Source organism: Sturnus vulgaris, chromosome 10 (genome assembly GCF_052056855.1).
Source record: "Sturnus vulgaris isolate bStuVul1 chromosome 10, bStuVul1.hap1, whole genome shotgun sequence".
In the NCBI taxonomy this organism is placed as follows: Eukaryota; Metazoa; Chordata; class Aves; order Passeriformes; family Sturnidae; genus Sturnus; species Sturnus vulgaris.
Window position 1 is genome coordinate 5371333 of NC_142252.1, and position 15297 is coordinate 5386629.

A 15297-nucleotide genomic window follows, 5' to 3' on the forward strand; every position below is an offset into this window, starting at 1 on the left:
GCTCTTTTCGCTGGGGTCAGAATCTAATCCTTAAGATTTTCCAGGGCTGAGGAGGGAGGCTGAGTCCATTTAAGTCTCCTAGGGCTGAAGTTTGTGCTCTGGTGCAGCCCAGGTGACAGAGTGATGTCCAATGGCACATTCCTGCTACCCCCGAGCAGGACTGGGAATGGCCAGGACAGGGAGCAGGGTGGGGCTTGCTGTCCTACAGTGGCGGGTGCTGCCACAGGTCCAAAGTGCCAAATGCAGGAGCCAAGTTTGGGGTCTCTATCCAGCATCAGCCCTGGCTGTAGCAGGGACCCATCCAGCTCCACATCTGCCTGCTCCAAGACACTTTCTTCCTATTTTCTGCCCCTTGAGACTCCCAAATCAAGGTCTCCTGTCTCCTGAGGTCCTGCTGCTACCACAGGTAGCTGTGCTTTCCTCACACCATTCCTGGAGCCTGAGACAGGGACACAGGACTGCTCACAGCACCCACTGCGTGCTCCAGGATGGATCTGTGGGATCACGACAGGCTCTGTTTGCTATTCCATTTCCCCCCTGTAACTCCTCACACTGCCCTTGCCTTTGTGCATATTCCTGCTGACATTCCCTGGAGTGTCCTGTGATGCCTCTCCAGTCTCCTCCCAGCTCGTTTGGAGCACACAGGTGCAGCTCCTGTTGGTTTTCTCCACGAGCAGGTGCCAACAATTAATCAGTTGGGCTCGAAGATTCCTGTGGGTCCCTTCCAGCTCAGGATATCCCGTGGTTCTACATCATCCCGAGCCCTCATTATGCTGCAGTTGCCTTTTGGTGGCCCTGCCCTGAGCAGTGCCATGTCCTGGCAAACTTTACTTTTGTGCCTGCTCCCCTTCCCACATTTTCTGTGCACAAGGCAGCAAAAGCCCTGCCACACATCCCTGGAGGGCCTTACCTGTAATTCCTGCCTCCAGTGCAGAGGGATCATTGCTTCTCAGACTCCACTGGAGAAGGTTCTTGGTTCACAACTTCACTCCTGGCAACTTTGAAAGTTTTTTTGGAGGGCTCAGAGAAGAGTTCAGTGCCCAAAGTGTTCTGAGCTTGTACAAATCCTGGTTCATGCCAGGACCATGAACAATCAACCCTCTCCTTCTCACCTTGACATGTTCTCATCTGTTTCCTATCCCTCTTTCCCCTCCGAGCCCAGCAAAGACACAAAGCCTTGCCTTGCCTTCACTTTTGGAGTCTGCTCCATTGGCTAAAGCTCCCTAGAGAAACAAGACTTAGATTTCACACCCCACTACAGCACAAGGGGGAGGAGGAAGCTTCTCCTACACCTGCCCTACATCTGTGACCCTCCAGTGTGACCCACAGACTCCCACTGGATGGAACCTGTGCCAGCACTGAGACTGCAGCTGGAAGGCACCTTGCTTTGGGCTTGCCCAGGACTCATCCCCCAGGAGTCCATAAAGTGCAGGAATCCCTGCAGCCCTCAGCAGGGCTGCTCAGCCTGCAGGGCTCTCCTGCAGGGAGCCAAAGGAGTTGGATGCTGAAGGACACACTGAGTGTTTTAGAGTCTGAGGCAAGATTTGCCTCTGTGCATTTTCCTGTCTATGTCCAAGAAAATTCCCCCGGAGCCCCACTGGAACATGTGCAGAGAGCTCCAGAGCCCTCTGGAGGCTGGCTGAACATTCCTTAGGCAGGGTGAGTGACCCTATAAAGTCCTGGTTTTCTCCTCTGCCCCCAGGAGAAGCCAGGCCAGCCACCTCAGCACAGGAACCAGCCTGAAAAGGTGATACCAGGAGAAAACTCCACAGAAATTGCAAACCCCTCCCTCCCAACCCTAAGGAGCCACTTCCACAGCTCACGACAAGGTGTCAGCTACACCCATGGATGCCTGAAGGTGTTTTCACACCCAGCTACAGGGACCAGAAGGCTGGCAGGTACTGTCTATTCTCCATCCCCATGGAAAGGACTGTCCATTCTCCATCCCCATGGCAGGCTGGGCAGCTGGACAACTTGGCTCCCAGCAGGGTCTCTTAGCAGGGATATCTCTGCCAGGCAGGGAGGAGAGGGGGTGAGGAAGGAGCACCTCTGGCAAGATCCAGAGTTAATCCTGCTGATGAACAGTGGCAGGGGCTTTGGAGGCAGCTGTGCTGCTCCAGCCCCACTGTCACTGACACTGTCACTGTCACTGTCCAGGCAGCCTGGCTCAGATATTGGATTTGCCATGCATGGAAGCAGCAGTGCCAGCTTTCTCCCCCTGCCCAGCCACATCACAGCACATTGAATCCTCCTGGATTCAGGGATTGGGAGCAGCTCCCTCTCCAGCCCAACGTGGTGTTGCTTTAACAATCAGAAGGATGGAAAAACAAAACTCTTTATTGTCTATTGTTAAATTTTACTATCTAATATTTTAATAAACAGTCAAGCTCTTCCTCCGATCATTAAATCTACAGTAAAGCAGGATGGAAACCGGTTTATGAGATTCTATCTGCATCACTAGCACACAAAGGGGAGGTCCTGGCAGCTGCAAACAGCTCCTCCCAGTTCCATGGCTGCCTGCCCGCTCTGAGGTCTGGATCTGCTGCAGGTTTGGGAGAGGTGCAGCTCATCCCTGCCCATGGGAGATGGGCAGAGTGAGACCTCGCCAGTCAATCCACTGAGCCCCACGTCAGTGCAGAGAAGACAGTGCTGAGATGATGTTCTTCTCCTGGAGAGGGCCAATGGGAATATCACCTTGAAACGGTTTCACACAGGTGAGCAGCTGACTCCTGAATTTTTGACAACTGGAAGCAGTTTTCCATGTTCAGTGGTCAGGGGCACGCTTTAAATCTGAAATTATTCCCTGTTGTACCCACGGAATCACAGAAGAACTGGAAAATTCACTTGGTGGGAACTAAACCAGCTACAGATATAGGCTTAAAAACAGAAATAATGAAATCCCTAGGGTTTGGGGTGACAGGGATGGGGAATGTCATCCCACAGGTGGGAGCCAGCCGAGGGTCACCCTGCAGCAGTGGCTTCAAAGCTGGGTCACTGCTCAAGTGCCTGGAGAAACTTAATCCCTTTGTTATCTCTGGGATGATCCCTGTTTGCTTGAAAGCATTAACACCCTTTAATCTTTGTTTTTCCAGGAATCCCCAGGCCCCAGCTGTTGGCCGTGTGGACCTGAACATGAGCAGTGCTGGTGGTCCCTCACACTCACTCTGAGCAGGATGAACTTCCAAACACCTTCCAAAAGTTCTTTACTGCTTTTGCTCTGAAAGAAACAATGCCCATCCCACCACCCGTCCCCACAGCAATTTTAATGGCTCACAGTTGTTGCAGCAGCTTTGATTGTCAGCAGTGAGGGTTCATCTCCTCGGGGGTGGCTCTGTCGGCAACAGATCCCAGATTTCCTGCTCACCACCATTTGTGGGCTGTTCCAACCGTTTGTCCAGTCGTAAAATCATCAGCACATTATCCCTGGGCAATGACTTGTAATTGTCTCTTTTTACTACTCTATAAACAGTTTGGAAACCCAGAGTGAGACTAGGAACTCACTCACTACTTACAGTGGTGCAAAGAGGTGAAGGGACACTGAAAGGTACCCAAAAAAAGCCCAGGAAGCAGAGCATTTTGTTAGATTTATTTTAGTAATTAATGGAAAATGTGGTGTGGGACACTTAGAGGGGAATGGGGAAAAAGAGGCACAACCTTGAGAAGTCCTGCAGGGGCAAGTTGCTGGAATAAATATCCTTGATAACAGCTCCAGCAGCTTACAGCCTAGTTTTCCATCCCTTGGTCCCAAATGTCAATATTCCCTTGTGAACACGCCTGGAGAGCCTCGGGAAAGAAAAATACAGCAGTTAGCTGGCACGGCACAGCTCCAGTCATTGCAGCTCTATTAGAGCCATATATTCCCAGCTGCAGCCATATATTCCCAGGCATTGCTGGGAAAAGGGGCTGTGATGGAGGAAGGAGATTGTTCCAAATGAAAAAGAGATGCAGTTTACAGAGAGCGAGAACTACTCCTAAATCTAAGCCTAATTGAATTATAAATAGCTTGGGTGCTTTCTTTCCATCCACAACCTCGTTAAATTTACAAATATATGGATACATAATCTCACGTTTTCTAAACATTTCTATTCAACTTTCAGCTCCAATGTGACGTCTTATATTTCAAAGTTGACCTATTTTGAGGAGGAAAAAAAACCAGCTGAGTTCCCCCAGTCAAAATGCTTCACTCTAGGATGAATGAAATGTTGGGAGGGATTTTTTTCCCCCTTTTTTCCAAAGGAATATATTCCTCACTGGGAACTACCAGAACGGATTTTATTCATTCATTTAAGCCCAGTTGAGCCATGGAGCAGAAAAAAAGCCCACCCTCCACCCGATTTGCACAGCAATGATATCCAACCTGCTTTCACATTTCAAATTAACTATCCAATCTATTCCATGGATTTGGGATATAGGAATTTGAGGGTAACTAGGGATTGATAAGTTGAGTAATGGGTTGTGTCTAAAACAAGGGTTTCTTGGGGAAATATCTCTGGCAAAAGAACAGACCAGAGCATGCTCTGTCCTATTGGACATGGATTTCTCCTGATTCCCATCACTGCAGCTCATTGTCAGCTCTGGAAATGAAAGGAGTGGAGATTTTGTCTTACACACTGGTCTGACAGGCCAATCTCCAGAAGAATTAGGTTTAAATTGGATATTGGGAAGAAACCCTTCCCTGTGAGGGTGCTGAGGCCCTGGCACAGGGTGCCCAGAGAAGCTGTGGCTGCCCCTGGATCCCTGGAAGTGTCCAAGGCCAGGTTGGACAGGGCTTGGAGCAACCTGGGGTAGTGCAAGGTGTCCCTGCCCCTGGCAGGGGCTGGAATGAGATGGGCTTTAAGGTCCCTCCCAACCCAAACCATCCTGGGATTCTGTGAATCCACTCCCAGCACTCCCAGCTGTGTCACTGGAAGGTCTGGGCAGGATGACACAGCAGGAGGTTTTCATGGGATCATTTTTCTTTTTCTTTTTAATCTTTCCTGATGCCATCCTTCTATTCTGCAACGGTGTTGGAGAGAACACTGTGAGAGCCCAACAGTGTTGGGCTGGAGAGGAAAAAAAAATCTCCATTTGGATTCTGATTTGCACTTGTCAGAGCTTTTGCTCCAGGCTGCCTGGAGGCTGTTGGACAACTGTGTGCTCTCACCAGGTTTCCTTGACAATGCCGACAGGATTTTGTTTCCAGAGCCAGACTGGGAAGCACAGATCCCTGAGCTGAAGAGTCAGTGCCCAGCACACAGGATGCAGCAGGATCTGTGCTGTTTGCAGGACGGGGAGCTCCCACCTTTCCCAAACTTTTCCCAAAGTGCTCTACAATCAGGGCACGATCAGGAGGGCAAAATTCCTGATAGCCTACAGCAATCACAGGGTCTGGGAATGCTGTGGGATCCCAGGGAAGATCAGCCAGGAGCACACAGGGTGACAAGGATATCTCCAAATGAGCAGGCACTCAGTTGGGACTAGAGCTAATTTGTCCCAAGGGAAGGCTGTTTGTTCACAGCCTCTTGAAGAGTTTCTGATAGAGCTGAAGGAAGGGTGGAAATTCCTCTGCACACCAACCCCCAGGATTATTCACTCCCCTCTGGAATGAAAACGAAAGTTTCTTGCAGGAGGGGGACAGGCAGCTGCACAGATGCTCCAGGTTCAAATCCCTGTTGCCTGAGGGAGACAGAGGTTCTCCAACTCTGGAGACCAGGAATGACACGTGGGATGTCCCAGGGTATTCTCCTAGGTGGCTGCCACTCCAGGTGGGCACTAAACCCTCAGGGATGCTGCATCACACCTGCAGCTCCCTCAGTACCTGTCACTGGTACCAACCAACACAGCCGGGTGCCTGCATTCCCACCCAAAAATACCAATTAAAGGGCATTTTACAAACAGAAAATCCTCTTACTCAGGCAATAGCGCTTCTCCTCACTCCACTACCACCCATATCCCTGGATTTGGAAGGCAGCTGTACCACTGGGGGCTTGCCAGACTGTTGGCTGGCCAATTCCCAAAACCAGAATATCATCAATAAGTAAATTTTACTTCTTTCCCTTTCCCAATCCTTTTTAAAATAGCCCTGTGGCACCACCAGCCTGAGACACACCTGGGCCCCACTCACCTGCAGGCATTTAATGTGTGTCCCATATTCTGCTGCCTTGGGAACAGGAGTCTCCTCTAAGCCTTTGGGGGCCTGCGGGCACAGAAGAGTTGGTCAAAAGGAGCAATTTCCCTAAAAAATCAAGGGCACGTGGTTTAGACAGGCAGCTTCAATCTGAACAGCCAGTTCTGGGAGGCTGTGGAAAGACAGAAGTTTGGGATTGGGAAGCAGAGTTATTTCCTCCTGGGAAGCCTGGTGGGTCACACTCCTCTCCCAAACCAGCCCAGGCAGAGCTGTGCATCCATTTTAATCCATTCTCAAATGTCCTGCAGGATGGAGAGAGTTTAACCCCTTAAAACCCCAGGTGAGGGGATCAGAGCCCTGCAGAAGGGAGGATGCTCCATGCAGGAATCACCACAGGAGCATCCAGCTCTGCTTCAGACACAGCACCTGACTCCAGCACAAGCTAAGACAAACCTGAGGCTCAGACAGAGCAGCAAAATAAATCAGTGACAGAATCTCCAAAAGAGACAAATGAAGTTGGAATTTGTCCTTGTTTATTTTAATGTTTGGAATGTTTTCCAGGTGATTTATGCCCACCTTTCAATGTGTTTCTTTCTCTTTGTCTCTCTCTTTCTCTGCTTCCACTTTTTTTTTTCTTCTTTAAAACATGAAAAAAAAAAATATTTGGGAGTTAATTGGTTTTCCAGGCTTGGCAGCCAGACACTGTAATTGATCTCCGAAGAGATGGATTTGTCGGTGGGCTGGGCGTGAATTTGACAGCCAGGCAGGAAAGGAAGAAATATTTCCCTCTGCACACCCAGCGAAAGGGGGGTCACCGTGGCAGAGCCACTGCCCTGGGGACAAGACCCCCTGTTCCCAGATTTCCAAGTTGAATAGTGCTTGGTGCTTTGGGCCCCTTCCAGTAAGAGGGACAGGAGATTTGAGCTGACTGGGAAAATCCCCTCGTTTAGAGCTACATCTCAGATGACATTTTTGGCTTTTCTTTTATCCCAGCTTTTTGAAGGTCCACATGGGAAAATGCCTGTTTGTCTTTAATGTGTGACACGGGACACTCCTTGCCTTTCCATTCTCTCTGCTGTTTTGTCCTGCCTTGGAAGTCTCTTATCCCTGGATACCTCAAGCACAACCCCTGTAGCTGCAGCTCCTGCCACCCCACACATCCCCAGCCAGAACTGGGGGATGAGCTCCTCACCCTAGAGCAGACCTCACCCCAAACCCACATCTCTCACCTCTACTCTCCCCAAAAGGCTGGTGCCACCCTAAACCTCTGGGAGTTTCTTATGGGATCAGAGCTGTTCACACTGGGAGGGAAGAGGAGCTGTGAGTTGTGGGGGACAGGGATGCCACCAACTCCCCACATCCACTTTGCCCCACCAAACCAAGTTCCCACTGTTGGGCAGGAGCCTCCTGGGCAGCACAACAAACCTGGACCATGCACAGAGGTTTTGCTCTGTTGGAGCAAAGAAATCCATGTTCTGGTCAGGCCAGAGGCCTGATCCTGCTGCTCCAGAGGGAGCTGTCCTGGAGGATGCTGTGCCTGTAGGCAGCTCCCTAGAGCTGCCAGGGTCCCCGTCCCCGCTCCCAGCCCGCGGCAGATGGCAAGCAGCCGTTCCCGACAGACGTTCCAGCAGTGCCCGCAGGGAATCCAGGCTCCCACTGATCTCCGCAGGTAAACCCACCTGGGAACTGGGTGCAAAAAGCACAGAACAAGGGATTTCCCAGAGAGAGCCCGGGGTTTAGCGTTATCTGTCTCCACAGGGGCTGAGCAAGGCGTTCCTGGGTTTGTGGCCACACTGCAGCAGGGCAAGTGCTGGTCCTGGGAAGAGAATCCTCCTCCTGTCACAGAGGGGCACCCACCCCTCTATCCTGGAGCTTCCTAAAGACTTGGGGTGTTTTGGAGGGTGCAGATCCCAGGAAAAAAACAGCCTGCAGAATTCCTCTCTTCAGCATAAGGCTCTTCCTGGCTCCTTTTGCTTTTTGCTGCACATTTATTCCAAACACCTGTCTGAAGATGCACTGGCTGAGCCTGGAAGGAGCCAGGAAAAACCAACCTCCCAGAGAGATCCCCTTTCCCCTCGTGGGCGACCCAGAGGAGGATATCACGTTCCTATACACCTGCCAACCTGCCTGGGAGATGAGGAGTTGCAGTCCTTTGATCCATCAGAGCCCTCTTGGAAAAGCCAAGCTCAAGCCAAGCCTGCTCTAGTTAAGCTGTGCTGCTCAGATCCCCCCTGCGGTGACCGAGGCAGCGATTCTGTGCTGCTGACACCCCCCTGGCACAGCCCTGCAGCAGGAAACCCGGGCTTTGCACAAGGCAGAATTAAAGCTAACTTCCACGGGAAGTTGTCGTGGCCAAGAATCCGTGACATTTCAGAGAGGAAGCAGCAATGTGCGTGGATAACAAGAATAGCCGGAGTTACGCCAGCTAAATACCAACATCTCTGCCGAAAGGGATATTAATATTGCAGGCCACCTCCAGCTCGAGGAGATGATGAGCAGATCTAACACGAGGCAGGTTTGCCTTCTGCTGCGCTTCCCTTTGCAGCACCCGCTCCTCGGGGAGGATACGGAGTTATGCAGATCCCATCCAGCTCCCGCAGTTCTTACCTTCCGCTGCTTTTTTTTCTAAAGCCTCTGTCAAAAAATACTAAACGGCCTTATTTTGCCGTTGTTTGCACCGGGTATAAAACTCTGTAATGGGAGATTTCTGGAATTGCAAAGCAGGTTTATGGCAGGAACGCTGCTCCGTGCAGGTGTAAGATATCACTCACTCCCGAGCACCGCAGCTACCACAGCCTGTGACAGGGAAGCAGCTCGCAAATGGTCACGCGAAGGAAAACATCTGTTCGGAACTAGCAGGTACACAGATCATCTGCAAATTGCACAGCTTGTGCCTGATTTTCCCCGGCTTTGTTTAGCGACTCGCAGCTCGGCGCCGCGGGAGGCGGCGCGGGCAGAAGGGACCTCCACGGAGAAAGGGAGCGCCAGGCACAGCATCCCACCGACCTGCACATGCTGTAGGACGGGCTGCCGACATTGTTTAATTCGGGACCGCTCCAGAAAGCCAGCTCAGGCTTTACAGCAGGCGTGGTGGCCTTTCCCCCGCAGAGCCAGCTCTCTCCTGCCCCAGGGGATCCCGTTTTCCCTTCTCACAGGTTGCTCGGGCACGCAGCGTTGCCTCCACCTCACATACAAAAGATTTCCTGATCCCTGCTAGACCTTTACATCTGCTTTATGTTATGGGGCTCAGATCAGGAAACAGGAGGATTGTGTTTCCAGCAGACAGGATCTCTGGTTGATCTCCAGCCAGCCCCGGGACTCGAGCACAGTTCCCAGCGCTGTGTGCCGTGGCTGGAAAGAAGGAGCACAGAGTCGTGAAATGGTTTGGGTTAAAGAGACCTTTAAAGGCCATCTAGTCCAAGGCCCCTGGCACGAGCAGGGACACCTTGCAGTGATCAGGCTGCTCAGAATCCTCCTGTGCTGCTCAGGATCACCCACTCTCTGCATTCCCACCTCTGTGAAAGGACTCAGACACCTCTGACTCAGACCACAGTACCAGCTGTGTCACAAATCCCTCTGCCTGATCAGGATTGTTTCAAGGAGCTAAGAGGACAATTTTACCTTGTTCTTTCTTGTTTTTTAAAAAAAATAACTATTTTAGTATGATCTTTATTCCTCGAGAGAAGCAAACACACCAGCAGAAGGGGGCCCATCCCTTCCACCACCTCCTCTGAGCTCCTGCTGCCCTCGGCTCTCCATCAGACACATCAACGCCCCGGGCACGGGATTTATCCTGTCAAGAGGAGTTCACCACTCCTGGCACTGAGCAACAAGATTTATTAAGTCCAGGACACACACCTCAGCAATCAATGAGAATTTCAACTGCGACTCCACTGAGAAAGGGATCAAGCCTTTTAAAATCCCATTCCTCAAACACAGCGATGTTGCAAGAAGCCCCATTAAACACCTGCCTTGGGTGGGCAAAGAGCTGCTGTACCCTGTCTGGTGACACTGCATGGGAGGCCCCGTGCAAGCCCTGTCACCCAAAACTGGGGTCAAGGCTGGTGGGCTCAGCCTGGAACTGCCTGCAAGGCTCATCAGAGTGAAGGTGGCCTTTTGCAAGAGGCAGCTGCTGGGAAAACCTGACTTGTTAGTATAAGAAAATGAAGGGGGAGAGGTGATAAAATTGTTCTCTTTCCATGTACCAGGAGGTTTAACATGAAGGAAGAGAAAGTGCTGCTCGAGGTGAAAGAACATCAGCAAAAGGTCAAAACTCAGTCATTAATAAATTTAGGTGGGAAACTAGAATAAGGTTTCTGGCTGTCCAAGGAATTAGGGGATAGACAATGCAATAGGAGTGGTTTTTCAGCTTTGGAGAGGGACAAGGTATTTCATCAGCTGCAGTAGAAGAGGGCAGGACCAGCCCAGCTCTGGTTGTTAAAGCAGCATCACTGCAGCCCAAGAATGCCAGAGCCAAGATGTATGGGAAAGACAGCTGATTTAATTGGGAAAAAAAAGTGACAAGTTTGAGGTCTGGGTCTGAGACAGAGCAGGAAAGCCAAGGGAAATATAAATCAAAAATTTCCAGTATTGCTCAGGAGGCAGCTGACCAGCCTTCCAGGGGAAGAGAGGGCGAAGCACGAGCAGATGTTGTCTGCTGACAAACCAGCCCTGCCTGTCCTGCAGCAGCCCACACGGAAATCCATATAGAAAATCATTAAACAATTACAACCTCCATTGAAAGGAGATCAGCTTTTGAAGACATTTCCCCAGAAACCTCCGCTCGCAGTTTTCAAATAACCCCCTGCCTCATCAGAATAATTGCCAGGAGTAAATGCTGTGGAGCTCAGCAAACACTCAGGACAAGGAAAGCAAAGAAAAAGGAGCCAAGGCAACCCTGCAGGTTCTGCTCTGTGCAAAGCCATGGCCCTCAGACCAAGCACCCCATGGAGATGTCACCGGCATCAACCCTTGCCAGCCTCAGTGGCCTCCAGGGAAATGGGCTGTTCCCAGCAGAGAAAGGGCTTTTTTCATAAAATAATCCCTCTGTGCCAGCTCAGCGCTTTGCCAGAGGAAAGGATTCACCTGAAAAAAAATCGCTCAGCCAAAAAAACGGAAGTTCTAATACACTGCCTGGTTTAACACACAATATTATCGCTCCCCACAGACAGAGGCTTCTCTTATTTTGAAGGTGCTTAAGCACCTGACTTCAGTTAGGCCGAAATATACTGCTCAAAAATCTGGCCTTTCATGCAGAACCAAGATAATCTTTGAAGACACAGCAACTCAACCAGCTTTGCTAAATCAATCTCCCCACTATTTTATTCAGCGCAAAAGAAGTTCCCAGGGATCGCATTTCTACCAGAACTTGTTAGCAATTTATAGCTATCACCTTAATCATTAAAAACAAACAATGGGAAAGAGAAAGAAATCATTAAATTAATCCCTGATGAGGAATCCCAGAAGAGAAAATGAATTCCTTTTCAAGACTGCCAGAATTAGGGGCCAGATCGTGTGAAAAGCCAGGGAGCAAACGTGGGAGCAGCATCTGAGCTGCCAAAGCAGGCTGCATTGCTCCAGAGCTCTTTGCAGTCATTCCCTATGGGATTGCCCACCATGGTGTGATCCAGCAAGGTGATGGTCAAGGCAGGATGAGCCTTTTGAGTTCTCAGAGTGATTTCTGACAGAGCATGGGCTGGGCACCTCAGCTCAGCAAGGGGAGCCAGGCCCTGCAGGACCAGCCTGAGGACCTGGAGCACAGCCTGGCACCCTTGGGCTGCTGGGGACAGCACATCCCTACTGCCTCGGGAGCTCTGCCTCAATTACAATCAGCATCCCTCCCACCTCTCTGTGTCTCTGACAGCCCAGGGGGCTCCTGAGCCCAGCCCAAATCCATAAATCCTGGAGGGAACATGAGGAGCTTTTATTAGCCCAGCTGATAGAGACAGGAACAAGGACACAGCTCAGAGCAGACGCTGCTCTCGTCTCACGAGAACCCAAGCCCACACATTTGTCGAGTTTGGGCTAGATTTTGAATGCACCTTTCCCCCACTATTTGGGCTAAAATAAAGGCACTAACTACCCTGTAAAAGCCAAAGCTCAGCACACTTACACCCACCCACTCCCCCAAATGCCTGTGTTAAATGCAGAATAAAAAGTGTAGGGGCAGCAGGGGGAAGGATCTTTCAGTGGGAAGGCAGTGGAAGACCTGGCCAGAAGATTCCCACCTCAATCCCAGCCCAAGGGAATGCCAACATTCCCTTCATGCCTGGCCTGTCATTGAGTAATTGAAGGTGATAATGGGAAGGGATGAATGGAGGCAGAAAACACACGTGGAGATGGCTGCACCCATTGCTGGATGTAGGGAATGGGTAAATGGAGAGAGAAAACAGACGCGGAGATGGCTGCATCCATTGCTCACTGCTGGATAGAAGGAAGGGATGAATGGAGGCAGAAAACACACGTGGAGATGGCTGCATCCATTGCACAATGTTAGGTGTGGGGAGTGGGTGAATGGAGGCAGAGAACACCCGTGTGTTCACCGCATGCACCGCACACCGCTGGATTTACGTCCAGTTTGGTGAGGCTTGGAAAAATTCAGGATTCCTTGCAGTTCCATCCTTCCCGGCAGAGCATTTTGCTGAGCGGGCTGGTCCCAACAGAGGGCACTGACACACTGACCACGGAGCAGCCTTCCCAGCGCCGCTGACCTGCCCGCTATCAGCGCTCCATCGCCGCCCCACCCTGCCCCGAGCAATGGGGCCGGCACGGGAAGCCAGCATCCCGGAGCTGGGCAGAGCCCAGCCATGGCCAGGAACGGGGCTGGAAAAAGCTGGGAGGGGGTGGGAAATGGGGGCCCTCGCTTTTTCAGGCTGTTAACTGTAATTAGCCTGGTTTCTGCGATGTAATTATCCCGCGATCTCAAAGCAAACACCCTGGAGGAAATTGCACAGTTAAAGACAGCGCGGCATTAAAAATAAATTATGAGAGTCCTGCTCGCTATTCCTGCGGATCTGTCAGCGTTTTCCCTCAAAAAAGCCCCGGCTTGGGGGAGCTGGAATCACCCAGCTGTGACTCTCCCTGCCAAGCTGTCTGCCTAGACAGAAGACACGTCAGAATTCCAAACACCCCCCTTGCCAGCCCGGGAGATGTTTGTCACAGCCCAATTACAGCATGGCTGCACTCTGGGGGAGGGGAGGCTGTTTTGTTTGGGGTTTTTTCCCAGAGGAATTAAATTCTGCCGGCTATTTAATCCAGCGCAGGAACAAAGCGTGCGAGGTGTTTGGAAACAAGTCAGCTCCTTACGGATCACAATATTCCTGCCTCTGGCACAGGGAGCCTCCTCTGCACTGCCCTTTCTGCTGCTGCCGGAGCGATTCCCGTGAGGAGGACTGCCCCTTATCCCAAATTTGGCTCCCTTCGCTTATCCCAATGGCTCATCCTTTGGTTGGGTCCCAAGCACAGAGCTCTGTGGCCACTGCTCTGAGCTGCGTGGCTGAATCACGGGGAAAGGAAGGAAGGAAGGGAGGGAGACTTGGGAAGCAGATCCAAGCTCTTCATACAGCTCTGTAGAATGTGATGAGGCCACCAGAGGAGACTCAAAGCTCTCTGTGGGTTTGCTTGTAATTTTGGAGTGTCTTTTCCACTCTTCCTCTAAGGCAGCACCAGCCCAACCTCAGCTATTCACTTAAAGCCACCCGAAGACTTCCCAATGTCATCCCAAAGTCCTTCCCTCATGGCAAGTCCCTTCACGTGAAGGAAACTTCAGATGACAAGAAGGTGTCCCTAAGGGAGGGTGTGCTGCTGTGTCACATCCCAGGAAGGAAGCAGTAAAGCAGTGCCTCAATGACTTTAAAAGCTGTTCATTCAAACAGTTTCTGAGCATCTGCAGAGAGCTGGGATGTGGCACCATCTCCAAGCCTTCATGTTCATCACTGAACACTACTTGGTTCATTCTGCCATAGCTGAGGGATCCCAGGAACGCTCTGAGCCCCTGGGAGGACACTTTCCCCATAAGAGATGACCCAGAAAAGACCAGCACAGTGCTTCTCATCAGAAAAACAGTTCCCTTCAGGAGTCCTGCAAACGGGCTTCTCCAGAGCAGAGCCTTGCCCTGGGCTGTGGGTAATTAGTGCATGCTCCTGGAGAACAGCCCCAACCTCCAGCAGCACCAAGCCCCACTTAGTTAAACCCCTAATACTGCTTAAAGAATGAATCAATCCCAGTGACTCTGCTCTCCGCGGATCCAGTCACTCACATGATGCAAAGAACACGTCTGGAGAGCCCATTAAAAGCCACTCGACTGGAAAATAGTTTCTGGCCTAATTCTAGCGCTGGGGTCTTGGTCGGGGGGAGAAATCTGACAGCGAGAGCGTGTCTGCAGGGAGGACGAGGCAGAGCTGTTAACTACTTCACCAATCTAATGGATAGCACTCTCCAACTGTAATTAATAATTAATATTCGTAGCCTGCTTAAATCTGTTGACTCTGTAAACCACAGCCTCTCACTTAAAGGCCTCTCATCGTGCTGAGACAAACTGGAGAACAAGCCCCACAGAGAGACTCAGCATAAACAAGAGCAGCAGCAATTCCCAGCTTCCCAGGCCCTCAATCCCTCTCCTTGTCCCATCTTTGTCTTGTGGAGTTCAGCATAATTCCTCAGCAGTGTCTCTGTCCTGGGTGAGCAGGGGACACTGATGTCACCAAGTCCAGCCTCCTGCAGAGGCTGTGCTCAGGTTTTCCTGTCTTGCCTGCCAGGGAATATTCAGGACAGCAGTGGAGGGTCTCCAAAAGCAGACAAAAATCCCCAGTGGTCCTGTCTCCTTTCGAGCACTGGAGGTTGATTTGAAGGGTAATAAATTCAATTAATATCCCCAGCCTGAGTCTGGTTTGCCCATGATGGCAATGGTGATGAGCTCTCCCTGTCCTTATCTCAACCCACAAGCCTTTCATTATATTTTCTCTCAGGAGGGCAGTGATAGTGGCCTTGGGAGCAGCCTGTTGTCCAGCCAGGGACACAAGTTCACCCCACCCCAGTCCAAGATAAATCTGATAATCTATAGAAGGATTTATTGAATTCAGGAGTTGGACTCCTTGCACCAAAGATCAATTTGAGCTTTCTGGAGACTCAAATGTTTGCACTGCAGTTTGCTGCCTTCCCTCCAACCAATCCTCCTTCCTATGGATGCACTG

The 15297-nt window shown here is 50.9% G+C and overlaps 1 protein-coding gene across 1 annotated transcript in view; it reads right to left on the minus strand.

Moving 5' to 3' along the window:
- Positions 1 to 2335: 2335 nt before the first annotated feature.
- Positions 2336 to 15297, minus strand: part of LOC148222555 (uncharacterized) — a 48424-nt gene continuing 35462 nt past the window's right edge. The window contains exons 8-9 of the mRNA XM_088170614.1: positions 6104 to 6175; positions 2336 to 3783 (exon numbers count right to left, since the gene is read on the minus strand). The gene's annotated coding sequence lies outside the window, so the exon portion shown is untranslated. The remainder of the gene's footprint in view (positions 3784 to 6103; positions 6176 to 15297) is intronic.